Genomic DNA, 14,251 nt, shown 5'->3' with positions numbered 1-14,251 from the left:
GCAGTCCCCATTGACCAGTCACCCCTTAGGAATGTGCCGCAAACTGACCAGTGGGTTTGAAACCCTCCAATGAGCTGGCAGTGTTCCAAAACATGACCATATATGTACATAATGTTCTGTAACTTTGTGCCGCCTGTCCTTTTTATTACCTGTAAAACGTATAAAAGAGGGGGTCACACCGATGTTCGGTGTGATACTTCTTGCATTACCGAAGGGTGCTGTAGGAATGTACCACCACCCCATGGGGTTTTAATAAACTTGTTCTTTGCATTTTTCAGTTTCCGTGCCAACAGTTCTTTCAGTGTAAGTGGGTTATCTTCGGAGCATGTAGGCCTTGGGAACCCAATACCACACCTTGACTATATCAATAGGTCAAAACGAACCTTCATAAACTATCATTAGGTTATCACACAATATTCGTCTCTTCACGATTATGAATACGTATATGCGGTTACATGGTACATAGTGGGACAATCATGATTGTATATGATTTTATATTCCAACAGTGGTGGCAGTACTAGTGGTGGTGGTACTGGTATTGGTGAAAGTGGTACAGGTGGTGGTATTAGTATTGTTGGTGGTGGCAATGGTACAGGTGATGGTGGTGCTGGTGGTGGTGGTGCTGGTGGTAAAGGTGATACTGTTGGAGGTAGTGGAGGTGGAATGGTTGTACTGGTTGTGGTGATACTGGTAGAACTAGTACTGGTGGTACTGATGGTGGTGCAACTGGTGATGGTGGTACTTGTGGTGATGGTATGGGTGATGGGGCGGTACTGGTGGTGGTACTAGTGATGAAGGTGGTACTGATGGTGGTGGTACTGATGGTGGTGGTACTGATGGTGGTGGTACTGGTGGTGGTGGTACTGGTGGTGGTACTAGTGGTGGGACCAGTGGTTGTAGTGGTGGTTGTGGTATTGGTGGTGGTGCTGGTGGCAATGGTACTGGTGGTAATAGTACTGGTGATGGTACTGGTTGTAGTGGTACCGGTAGTGGCCGTTGTGGTAATGGTGATGGCCATGGTGGTGGTGGCAGTGGTGGTGGTACTTGTGTTACTCGTATTGGTGGTTGTGACAATGGTACAGGTGGTGGTGGTGGTACTGGTGGTTGTACTGGTACTGGATGTGGTGGTGGTTGTGGTGGAAATGGTGGTGGTGGTTGTCGTGGTACTGGTGGTGGTACTGGTGGTGGTGGCACTTGTGGTGGTATTGGTGGCCCTGGTGGTGGTGGTACTGATGGTGATGGTACTGGTGGTACTGTGGTGGTGGTACTAATGGTGGTGTTACTGCTGGTGGTAGTGGTGGTACTAGTGGTGAGACCAGTGGTTGTGGTATTGGTGGTGGTGCTGGTGGTGGTATTGGTGGTGGTGCTGGTGGTGGTACTGGTGGTAGTAGTACTGGTGATGGTGCTGGTTGTAGTGCTGGGGTAGTGGTACCGGTGGCGGTAGTGGCCGTTGTGGTACTGGTGATGGCCATGGTGGTGGTGGCAGTGGTGGTGGTGGTGGTACTTGTGTTACTCGTATTGGTGGTTGTGACAATGGTACAGGTGGTGGTGGTGGTACTGGTGGTTGTACTGGTACTGGTGGTAGAGGTGGTACTGATGTGGTGGTGGTGGTGGCCCTGGTTGTGGTATTGGTGGCCCTGGTGTTGGTACGGGCTGTGATACTTGTGGTGGTGGAGGTGGTAGTGGAACTGGTAGTACTGGTGGAACTAGTACTGGTGGTGGTAATGCTGGTGGTACTGGTGATGGTGGCACTGGTGCTGCTGGTAGTGGTACTGGTCGTTGTTCTGGTGGTACTGCTGGTACTAGTACTGGTGGTACTGGTACCGGTAGTGATGGTGGTACTGGTAGTAGTGGTACTGGTGGTTGTGGTGGAGGTGCTACTGGTGGTGGGGATGGTACTTGTAGTGGTGGTGGTAGTAATGATGGTGGCAGTACACGTAGTACTGGTACTCGTGGTGGTACTGCTACTGGTGGTGGTGCTGGTGATTGTATTGGTACTGGTGGTCGAGGTGGTACTGGTGGTAGTGTTTCTGGTGGTACTGGTCGTGTTGGTGGTTGTGATACTGGTAGTTTTACTGGTGGTGGGGCTGTTGGTGGTACTGGTACTGAGGGTGGTGGTACTGGTGGTGGAGGCACTGGTGTTGGTGGTGGTACTTGTGCTGGTGGTGGTACTGTGGTGGTTGTGATACTGTAATTGCCATGGTGGTGGTGGCGGTATTGGTGGTGGTGGTACTGGTATTGGTGGTAGAGATGATACTGTTGGAGGTACTGGATGTGGTGGTGGTTGTGGTAGTGAGGTGGAAATGGTGGTGGTGGTTGTGGTGGTACTGGGGGTGGTGGCACTTGTGGTGGTATTGGTGGCCCTGGTGGTGGTGGTACTGATGGTACTGGTGGTACTGTGGTGGTGGTACTAATGGTGGTGTTACTACTGGTGGTAGTGGTGGTACTAGTGGTGAGACCAGTGGTTGTGGTATTGGTGGTGGTGCTGGTGGTGGTACTGGTGGCAATGGTACTGGTGGTAGTAGTACTGGTGATGGTGCTGGTTGTAGTGCTGGTGGTAGTGGTACCGGTGGCGGTAGTGGCCGTTGTGGTACTGGTGAAGGCCATGGTGGTGGTGGCAGTGGTGGTGGTACTTGTGTTACTCGTATTGGTGGTTGTGACAATGGTACAGGTGGTGGTGGTGGTACTGGTGGTTGTACTGGTACTGGTGGTAGAGGTGGTACTGATGTGGTGGTGGCCCTTGTTGTGGTATTGGTGGCCCTGGTGTTGGTACGGGCTGTGATACTTGTGGTGGTGGTGGAGGTGGTAGTGGTGGTGGAACTGGTAGTACTGGTGGAACTAGTACTGGTGGTGGTAATGCTGGTGGTACTGGTGATGGTGGCACTGGTGCTGCTGGTACTGGTGGTAGTGGTACTGGTCGTGGTTCTGGTGGTACTGCTGGTACTGGTACCGGTAGTGATGGTGGTACTGGTAGTAGTGGTACTGGTGGTTGTGGTGGAGGTGCTACTGGTGGTGGGGATGGTACTTGTAGTGGTGGTGGTAGTAATGATGGTGGAGGTACACGTAGTACTGGTACTCGTGGTGGTACTGCTACTGGTGGTGGTGTTGGTGATTGTATTGGTACTGGTGGTCGAGGTGGTACTGGTGTTAGTGTTTCTGGTGGTACTGGTCGTGGTGGTGGTTGTGATACTGGTAGTTTTACTGGTGGTGGGGCTGTTGGTGGTACTGGTACTGAGGGTGGTGGTACTGGTGGTGGAGGCACTGGTGTTGGTGGTGGTACTTGTGCTGGTGGTGGTACTGTGGTGGTTGTGATACTGTAATTGCCATGGTGGTGGTGGCGGTATTGGTGGTGGTGGTACTGGTATTGGTGGTAGAGATGATACTGTTGGAGGTACTGAATGTAGTGGTGGTAGTGGAGGTGGTATGGTGGTACTGGTGGTGGTGATACTGGTAGAACTGGTACTGGTGGTGATGGTGGTGGTACTGGTGCTGGTACTGGTGGGGGTAGAGCTGGTGGTGGTGCTGGTAGTTACTAGTGGTGGTACTACTTGTCATGGAAATGGTGGTGATGGTGGTACTGGTTGTGGTACTGGTGGTGGCAGTACTGAGGGTGGTTGTTGTACTGGTACCTCTGGTGGTACTGGTACTTGTGGTGGTATTGGTGGGGGTAGTAGTGGTGGTGGAGGTAGTGGTATTTGTACTGATACTTGTGGTGGTGGTACTGGTGGTGAGGTGCTAATGGTGGTTGTGGTGGTAATGGTGGTGGTGGCACTGGTGATGGTACGGTTGTGATACTGGAGGTACTGGTGGTGGAGGTGGAACTGGTGATGGTACTAGATGTGGTAGTAGTGGTGGTACTGGTGGAACTAGTACTGGTGGTGGTATGGTTGGTGGTGCTACTGGTGGTGGTGCTGTGGTAGGTACTGGTTGTAGTGGTGGTACTGTTGATGGTGGTGGTACTGGTGGTGGTACTGGTTCTGGTGGTACTGGTACTGCTGATATACTAGTGGTGGTGGTGGTGGTGGTAGTGGTACAGGTGGTGGTAATGATACTGGTATTAGTGGTACTGGTGGTTGTGGTGGAGGTGCTACTGGTGGTGATGGTGGTGGTACTTGTGGTGGTGGTAGTACTGGTGGTGGCAGTACTGGTAGTACTGGTACTCGTGGTGGTAGTACTGGTGGTGGTGCTGGTGATTGCAATAAAAATTAGGAGGCCCCCTCTATGGGTTTCTCTGGGACCAGGGGGAATGGAAGAGAAAAAGTCATGTAGTGTCCCTTAACAACAAGTCTGTAAACTGGTGTTGGACTTGGCCCTTCTGCCAGGTTCACCCCTGAACTTTTTGCCTAGTGATTTCTGGTCTTTGCGCACTTTGACACTGTGGCGCAGTGTAAAGTGCGTCCTCTCCCTGAGTGCGTGTGTGAGATTGGCCTGCTCTCCCATAGGAATGCATGGGGAATGTCGGTGTCCCTGGTAGTTCCTGATGCGTGAGGCGTGCATGGTCAAGCTTGGTATGTGCGAACTCGGGAGAGTGAATGCTTCGCAACGATGTATGTGACATGGTTGTGTCTTGTGCGGAAGCGCCACTTCTAGACATGGCTGAGTATGTGCTGTGAAGGTGCTGGCATGTGATTGGCTGGAGCTGGCTGGGATGCCAGGCTCCAGGAGTCTGTGTGGGTCTGCCCCGGTGGTGAATGGAGAGATTAGCATGAGTGATGTGTGGGAGGAGTGTACCTGTGTCCTGGATGGGCTGGGTTTTCCCCACACAATGCTGGCTCCGCCCCCCTGTGGTGTGACTGATGACCCTAGCCTGCCTGATGAATGAAAGGGGTGGTTGAGCCATCAACAGTGCTCACAGACCAGCTGCGACTGGTTGTGCCCCCACCCTGCACCTACAGACAAAGGAAAAGGTGTATAAAAGAGGCGCTGTGACCCCATGAAAATGTTCTTGTTTCTGACTTGGATCTACCAGGGGCGTGCTGCTGCTTGGGCCCAGGGGAAGGCTTGCCTCCCCTGGGCTCTGCCCAGCCCCTGGCTTGCTGATGGACCCCACAAGGACTTTCTGGAACTCTGTCCTGCTGAGGGCACCTGGGAGTGCTTTGGATTTCCCCTGTAGCGCTTGGGAGCGCTTTGTTGCCCCTCTAGCGCTAGGAGTGCTTTACTTTTGGAAGCCGGAGCCCACCCGGCGTTTGCCCCGCTGCGTGGCGATTTTCGAGTCCTCTGGCAGGTGCCCGCCCTGCCAGGGACATTGCCGCCTTTGAGCGAGTGCCACCTCGCTTTGTAGATTAATTCAAGCCGGTGCCCACCCGGCATTGCCCCTCGAAATTCGCTGCAGTGATTTTAGCAGCGCGCCCCAGAGCCTGGAGGCTCGCCCAAGGGGTCGCGCTGCCATTGGCTGCCAGACCGGAAGTCAGGCAAACTGCAGCAGGACGTGGGCCGGCCCACAGGCGAGCCAGAAGTCCTGCCCCCCCCCCCCCACAACCCGGAGGAAGCAACACCGCCTTTTCCCGAGCCGAGGAGAAGCCAAGTGCAACTGCTGGCGTCACCCGGGAGCCGCGCTGCCATTGGCTGTGGCTGCGGGAGGCTCGGCGGGTGACCTGTGCTCTGATTGGCCGATTGGAGGAAGGCGCTGCCTGCGGGGGCCGCCCGAGGCTCCCCGAGCTGGAGAGGAGCCCCGGACCTTCACCGGAAGCCGGTGAGTGCGTGCTAAAGGGAGAGGAGGGGCGTCGGGGCATATTGCCGGTGCCCGCCCCTCCCCTCCATAACGAGACCCTGTGTGTCCCGAGGCCCGTGAGGCCTCCAGCGATGCCGAGTCCCCCGAGAGGGACTCCGCCTACCCCCCCGCCTTGCTAGTGCGCCTGCTGAGCCCTGCGAGGCTCCCCCGCTGTGGCCCGGAGCCCCGAGAGGCTCCCCAGTTGTCCTTGAGTCCCCCGAGAGGGACTCCAACGGAGAAGGGGCTGCATTGATCGTTCTGTGAGCCCAGAGAGGCTCGGGCCATTCCTTTGTTCTGGAGCCCAGAGAGGCTCCAACCCGGCCTCATGGTTCGTCGAGCCCCGAGTGGCTCTCCAAATGTTCTGGGGTCCCCCGAGAGGGCCCCCCCACCCACATTCGTGACGAGCCCCGAGATGCTCAGGGGCACCCCTGTTCTTCGAGCCCAGAGAGGCTCTTGCCCCCACAGTCGTTTTAAGAGCCCAGAGAGGCTCGAGTGCCCATTTCGAGTTGAAGAGCCTGAGAGAGGCTCAGGGCGCCATTTCTTGTCCAGGAGCCCAGAGAGGCTCCAACGTTGCTGTAACTTTCCCTGCACCAGTTGCCCAGTACTTTGTGGGCAACTGCCACGTTCAGGACCCTGACTTTGGACACAGGGCGTCCTAGCCCTAGAGAGGCCAGTTGGCCTAGGGACTGCTACAGGTAGTGGCTAATGTGATGTTTGCGCTATTGTGTTGTCCTGCACCGCTGAATGTGTTGTAGATGCATCATGTGACTTGTTCCTTACACCGCTGAACGTGTGTTGATGCGTCATGTGTTCCTTACACCGCTGAACGTGTGTTGATGTGTCATGTGTTTTGTCCCCAGGTCTATACCCCTAAATGTAAGGTGATATTTAGTTGGTTGTTCTTGCTAGTACAGGTGGTGCTAGTGAGGTCCTGGTTCCCTGCGTGACCTGTTCCTAAGGTGGTTAGGATTGCGTAGGGAGTACTTACCTGATTACCAGTAGTTACTTGTTTTGTGCTACAGTGATTCTGTTATGTGCTAAGTGATATTCCAAGGGCTTGATACTGAGCTTGCCCCCTGACCAGAGTCCCAGGAGCAGTGGACTCTAGTGTGCCTTCCCTGACAAATTGCTGGGACTTGTCTGATCTCCCTTGGGCCCCTGGGGCCTCGCTGAAATGTGCCTCGCTCATTCCCCTCGGCAGCTTGTGCACGGCAGCCCGTCCAAGCCTCGAGCAGCACCGCTCTCCCCTGAGCCGCGCCACTTCGCTGGGCCGCCTGCATCCTGCCTTCCCCTCCTCTTCTGAGCCGCACACATTGGTCGCCCCAGAGAAACGCTTGTACCTTGCCGGTGGCCCGCTCAAGCCTCGAGCCGCACCACTCTCCCCTGAGTCGTGCCGCTTCGCTGGGCCGCCCGCTCAAGTTTACTAAGGAGGTCACTCGCATTATCCCTGCAACCAGGTCGGGAGGTACTATCCGTTAGGCTCTATGTTTATGTTCTAGGCCTACAAGTATTGTGTTCTAAAAGTGCTGATTCCTGACAGTGGTCCAGGTGGCCCTGTCTTGTAAATATCCCCTGCAAATTCTGCCCGTGCCCCTGGCACATTGTAAAGTGTGTGTTTTTATCTAATGTGTTTATTGTAATACAAAGGCTATTTTTTTATATAACCTTGTGTGGAGTTTCCTTTGTGGTGGGCCTTGGGTGTTGTTGCTGGGGTGCGTGCGCAAATACTTAACTCATATCGCCTCCAAGTTTAGCCTTGCTGTCGCGCCACGTTACCTAGAGGGCGAGTAGGGGTTATCTTGGCGTGTAACTCCCTTGCCCTGACTTAGGAGTGGTGGTCTCTGACTGACTTTGGCGAAAGCCCTGGCCAGCTAGGGATCCCATTTCTAACAACTGGATACAGGGCCACTATATAGATATTATTGTGGATCTCCTAGTGAGGACAACTAGACCTATCTAAGTTTGTTCATTAGAGGGCAAACAACGAGAGGTAAGAGGTTCCAGTACTGCAAGCTTATATGTCAACACTCTGAATCAAAAAATTCTAACATTTGGTTAACAATTCCTGCATGCACTATGTAAATAAAGTTGTTCTAAAAAAATTGATAGTAAAAACCATGTACAACTTTTATTCGTCTTTCATAAAAATATATTATGACCACAATTGATTAAAAACATGAAGAAAAATACATTTGAATGTACTACTCAAGTCATAAAATACAAAACATAATCCTTAAAAAAGAATCAAAAATTGTCGACGCGGCGGTTCTTTTTTCTTATGACAACACCTTCTTCAGGACAGATTCTAGGTTTAAAGAGAACAAAATTACTAACCATTCATTCTTACAGTATAATTCAGTATGTATACATTGTTCCTTATATATTTAATAAAGATGCTATTCTTGGGGACTCAGCCCTCAAAAACTTTTATTTTACATGCATTTACTACCTATTTCCACCCTTGAGTCGTCTGTTATCTCTCCCTTTGTCCTAGAAACCAGGTCTGTTGTGTTATGAACTAACTCCTATGTTTCTGTAGTTAGCTAGAAATCCAGGGTCCTACATACCTTAAAGATAAAAAATGTTTATTCAGAACCCAACAATAGAATGAGGTTCTTGCTTCCTTAGGGCCCCTTTTACTTGTGTGGGTCTGCAGGCTATCAGTGAATCCTTGAAGATAATTGCAACTGTCTGTGGGGATTAGAAGGAAAGCAAGGTGTGTCATCTTTTAACTTCAACTTTCTACTTGTCCCTATTGCTTTCATGTGAAATATCGAGATGTTTAATTACCTTAATCAATATTCAATGCGGCTTTACACGCTATTCGGGGGAGCCATCGTTTTTGGAGGGGGAATATGTTTTGTCGTATTTCTGTAACAAGATGATAACTCTTATTATGTATACTGTTGTATACTGTTTGCTCTACTTCTAATAATCCCCTGTAGGACTCACCTCACTTCAAGTATATGAATCACTGCAGCCACAGACCTTCTTATTTTGTATTTGGTGGCACACTCATAACGTCGGGGATGACCTCACGTCTTTGTGCAGATTGGAATTTTACTTCTGTAAAGAGATTTTTACATTGTATTATCTCCCTGTCTTGCGGTTCACTCGGGGTTTGTTTCTATATATGTTCTTAACTTGATACTTGTTTTGGGGGAATTTATCAGTAATACTTGACTGATTCTACTGACTCACTTACTTGTCCTAATTGGAACATATTCTATATACAGAAAGCGGAAAGGAGTTTCCTTATTACTTAGAACTATTGTTTTATATATAATGTGGAGAGAGGAGTGTTATACTTCAGAATGGTTCTTACTATGCTTTTACATTCTCCTTTTGAAATTCTGTCTCATTTAGTTACTGTTGATGCTGTGGCATTCAAAATATATATGGTGCCTTTATTGCTATTATCGTAGTGCCTTACTTAATACTAGGGGTCAAACACTAAGCATAACCAATCTGCTTGGTATGTGTTATCACACACCTATGTGGGGTTAAGTCTTATTCTTAAGCCTCTTTTGTGCTATCTATATATTATAACGGTTTCCCTCAATTGTCGGGCTGACGAAGGCTTCATTTCACTCACCGACTGAAGTTGAATCGGCCTCCCTGCTCCCTTCTCCCTTCTCGAACAGCGTCGCCGGGTTCGTCTTCTTGCAATCAATAGAAGCGAATGGCGTGAGTGCTGTTTCTAGGTCTTTTAGGTTTGCGACGTGCTGATTGAACAACCATTCGTACTCAGTAATTGGTCACTTTGTAACCAATCAGGAACTCGTTGCCCTGGTGATCGGAACGCGATTTCTCTATGACTGCTATGCCGCCCATGGTCCTCTGATTGGCTGAAATTTGACCTATTAATGCTCCGTTGTCGTGGTGATTGAGACGCACTTTAGTGTGCTTATCCATAGGCATGCGATGTATGCATTGTATGTAAAATTATTTGTTTCATTTGCGTAACTGTTTCGAAAATGAGGTTTACATTTATCTGCAAGTCACTATGTTGGTCACATTTACCAACGTACTGAGCGATCCAACACCTGCTCGTTTTTTTATTTATTTATTTACTGCGAACGTTGGACACCCTGTGATTGGATAACATTGCACCAATCCTCGCTTGGTTGTCAAAGTAACCCCAACACACTTTTGGATGTTTATCGAAGCACGCAGAATAGCATGTATATAGTGAGTTACTTTAATAAATATTGTTACTAGTTATAAAATAAAGATTGATTTTTAAAAAAGGCATCTGTCTATTATCCTTTTTTTTCTGATTAAACTTTTTTTGGGTACAAATTGAGGATGTTGTGGGCTTTATAGTACTAAATGCCATGTGGTCAGCTAATGTTTATATACACCCCATTTCTCGTTTGTTTACGCTGCATACTTAGGGATGATTAGAGTTTCGTAATCTTAAATGACAATTGTTTGTCAAGTCTATGTGAATCCTATCATAGATTAAAAACGATCTCCACTAGAGATATTTTTTTTTGTTAAAGGTATTAAGTACCTGTCTGGGCAGAGGTTCACGAGTGCTAATGGTTGGTATGCACATTATATGCGGCACTGGCTTCATAAAATTGGATGTTAACAGTTACTATTTACCTGTCTGGACAGGGTTCTACAAGTGCTGATAGTTAGTATGTGCATTATATGGGGCGCTGCTTTTATAAAATTAGGTATTGACAGTTGCTATAAGAAAGGACTATTTATATATTGTAATGATAGTCGTATCTTTTTGACCTGCTTGCTGGAGGAGGGGAACGACTGTCTGTTGGAAGGACTTTCATTGGTACCAACGATAAAGGCTAGAAGAAGAAAGTAATCTACATAAAAAGGCAAGGTTCTAGGTATGCGGATTCTCTACTCATTGCACTATCCGTTCCCAGTCCTCTTTACTGTTAAGGCCGCATCTGACACTATTGAAACGGGACATATAAAATTGTTCCCTTTTTTTCTTTCAGTGTTTAGATTGCCGCCACGTCCATTCATTACTACAGTTTCAAGACTGCACCATTTGAGATCCTTAATGTTATGGCCTGCTGACTGCCAATGCTCTGTGAGTGGAGCACCCTTTTTGTTGTTCCTAATCGCCGACCTATGTTCATTTAGGCGAACCCGGACCTCTCTTGATGTTTCACCTATGTAATAGTAGTGACAGGGGCATTGTATCAGTATATTACATTTTTTGTGCGGCAGTTGATAAAGCTTTTAATTTTTACAGATACATTACCATTTGTAATGTTGTTCCCTTTAATTATACTGCTATAGTTTACACATCCAGTACAGGGGAAAGTGCCCGTTGGTAGGGGTGCATTGTCAATACAGGGTTGTTTTATACTGCTTACTTCTTTGTAAGTATGAACTAAACTGTTTCTGATGGTTCTGTTTCTCCTGTAGGAGAACATTGGTTTAGGCAATTTTTCTTGTTGGTCACTAAATGCCAGGTCCTGTTCATGATGTTTTTCATTTTGTTGCTAACTTGATTAAAGTTAGTCACAAAGATTATGGGTTATGCTTCATTGGCTGATGCTTCCTTCTTATTAAATAGATTATCCCTGTTAGAAATGGGATCCCTGGCTGGCCAGGACTTGCGCCAAAGTCAGTCAGAGACCACCACTCCTAAGTCAGGGCAAGGGAGTTACACGCCAAGATCACCCCTGCTCACCCTGTAGGTAACGTGGCGTGAGCAGCAAGGCTAAACTTGGAGGCTATGCGAGTTAAGTATTTGCGCATGCACCCCAGCAACAACACCCAAGGCCCACCACAAAGGAAACTCCACACAAGGTTATATATAAAAATAGCCACACCAAAACACATTAGATAAAAACACACACTTTACAATGTGCCAACAGGCACGGGCAGAATTTACAGGGGATATGTACAAGACAGGGCCACCTGGACTACTGTCAGGAATCAGCACTTTTAGAACTTAGAATACAATACTTGTAGGCCTAGAACTTAGAACAGAGCCTATCGGACAGTACCTTCCGTCCTGGTTGCGGGATAATGCAAGTGATCTCCTTAGTAAACTTGAGCGGCCGGCCGGCTAGCTACAAGCGTTTCTCTGGGGCGACCAATGTGTGCGGCTCAGAAGAGGAGGGGAAGGCACAATAGAGTCCACTGGTCCTGGGACTCTGGTCAGGGGCCAGCTCAGTATCAAGCCCTTGGAATATCACTTAGAACAGTGGTTCCCAAACTTTTGACTCCTGAGGACCCCCATTGAGTCACCACTGGAAGCCAGGGACCCCCAAGCAATTTGTAGGAGTTAAATTTCAAATATTAAAACAGTAATTTAAAAAAACTACACACGTGTGCACACAAAACAAATACTCAAGGTACTAACAAATTTGGGGAAAGATTTACCACCGTTTCATTTAGCGCCTCGCAATTGACAACACATTGCAAGTGGCAAATTGCGAGTTGCTAAATGAAATGTACAACAGTGTGTTTAACACTGTTTGGGATTCCCAATGGGGTTGCAAATTGCGAGGTTCCTTAATATTAATGAGCCTCTCGCAATTTGCGAGCCCGTTGGGAATGCCTGCCCTCCCAGGTGTGGTGGCCTGCTGGGCTGTGTTTGCCACCATGTCTGGGACTGCTTTTAAATAATGCAGTTTAAAAAAAAAATGCAGCCCGCTTACCATGCATTAAAAAAAAAAGTAAATGAAACGTTTTCGTTTCATTTTCTAAGGGTAGGCAGAGGTCCCTAAATGATTTTGCATGCATTTGCAAAGGGGAAGGGGTCCCCTGGGGACCCCTTCCCATTTGCGAATGCATTACCATCTACTTGAAGTAGGTGGTAATTACGAGTGTTTTGCGACCACAAAACATTTGTACATGGTTTTGAGACTCGCTATTTGGAACAGAATGCCCCTTCCAAATAGCAAGTTGTAAAACCTATAACAAATTTCGACTCGCGAAATACGCAATGTACATGCATGCGCAAACGGGTTCACAAACTTGTTCACGCATTTAAAAACGGATCTGGCCCTTAGTATTTTATATTGAAGTAATAGCCCCTCTGTCACATGTATTTCATTTGTTTTATAGCACCTCTCATACCATTGTAGGATGTCAGAGCACTTTACATCACACACATATAGACATTGAATCATACATGTAAATCAGTGTGTATATAAAATGTTTAAAGAGTGCTTGGTCTGGAAAACAAACTCAGAATTCAGAACATAACAGTGGCTAGCGCTTACTTTAACATAAAAAATGTATTTCTACCCACATAAATTTTTAGCAGCATCAGGATAATGACTAACTAGGAAAAAATATAAGTTACTAACCATGCAGTTTTCAAGCAGCTCTTTGATGACAGTTTATAGGTCCCTCTGCTACATTACGATTGTCGCATATGAAGTGCACAGTAACGAAAAAATCTGTGACAAAAGCATTAACCACAAACCTATGCACATAAAATACTGCTTTTTCAAATGCATGTTACACGTTCTTTGCAATAGGCATATTAACCCTCTGTGCTACATTATTCAAAGCTGCCACTGAACAAAACTCTCCTCATGCTCCAGAAGGTACATTAATCACTGGCATTTATTTATTCATTTATAATCTTGACACTTTTATTGTTGCTGGAAAGCTGCTAATTATGCAAGTAAAGTTTATGTGCTTTTAAAACTGTTGCCTGCGGACCCCCTGGGAATGTGTCACGGACCCTGGGGGTCCGCGGACCCCAGTTTGGGAAACACTGACTTAGAACATAACAGAAATTCACTGTAGCACAAAATAGCACACCACCAGTAACTACTGGTAATCGGGTAAGTAACACCTCCGCAATCCTAACCACCTTAGGAGCAGGTCACGCAGGGAACCAGGACCTCACTGGCACCACCTGTACTAGCAGGAACAACCACCTAAGTATCACCATACAAGTAGGGGCATAGGCACATTACACATGATGCATCATTATACATTCAGCGGTGTAGGGGAGGAAAACACATGATGCAGAACCTACATTCAGAGGTGTAAGGATAAGGCACATGACGCATAACACATTCAGAGGTGCAGCACAGGAGAACACAGGGTGCCTAAAAACATTCAGAGGTGTAAGGAACAAGGCACATGATGCATCTACAACACATTCAGAGGTGCAGCAAAGAACACTTCGCATAAATCACATGAACACAGAACTTACATCAAAAGTCCAGGGTCCAGGTTGCGCCACTGCGCCAAGACCTAAACGTGGCAGCTGCCCACTACTTGCTGGGCAGCTGAGGGACAGAACAGGGGGCCTAAATGCTGCAGCTGGCACTAAGTGCTGCGCAGCTGGGGAAAGGCCAGGGATGAAGGAGTGCGTCTCACTCCTAAGTCCAGAATATGTCCCTAGAAAAGAAAGAACCTAAACGGTGCAGCTGCCCACTACTTGCTGGGCAGCTGGGACAAAACTGCGACAGGGGCCCTCACTGGCCCCTAGGAGCGAAACTGTGCAAAGGTTGGAGCCCTCTGGTTCTGAAAGATACATAGGTGCAGTTTGGAGCCCTCTAGGCCTTCAAACTAAGCAATGCCCCC

At 48.2% G+C, this 14,251-nt stretch overlaps 1 long non-coding RNA gene across 1 annotated transcript; it reads right to left on the bottom strand.

Annotated features, from left to right (window-relative positions):
* Window positions 1–7,812: 7,812 nt before the first annotated feature.
* On the bottom strand, window positions 7,813–9,413 carry LOC147661147 (uncharacterized). Its single transcript, XR_015306024.1, has 5 exons — window positions 9,306–9,413; window positions 8,663–8,776; window positions 8,501–8,581; window positions 8,278–8,401; window positions 7,813–8,015 (listed from the first exon to the last, which is right to left on the bottom strand). It is a non-coding gene; the product is annotated as an uncharacterized LOC147661147 (long non-coding RNA).
* Between the last annotated feature and the right edge of the window lie 4,838 nt (window positions 9,414–14,251).

The sequence above is a fragment of the Lissotriton vulgaris genome, unplaced genomic scaffold (assembly GCF_964263255.1).
Source record: "Lissotriton vulgaris unplaced genomic scaffold, aLisVul1.2 SCAFFOLD_345, whole genome shotgun sequence".
NCBI lineage: Eukaryota > Metazoa > Chordata > Amphibia > Caudata > Salamandridae > Lissotriton > Lissotriton vulgaris.
The sequence above is the reverse complement of the archived record's forward strand: the minus strand, read 5'-3'. Positions and strand labels throughout refer to the sequence as shown.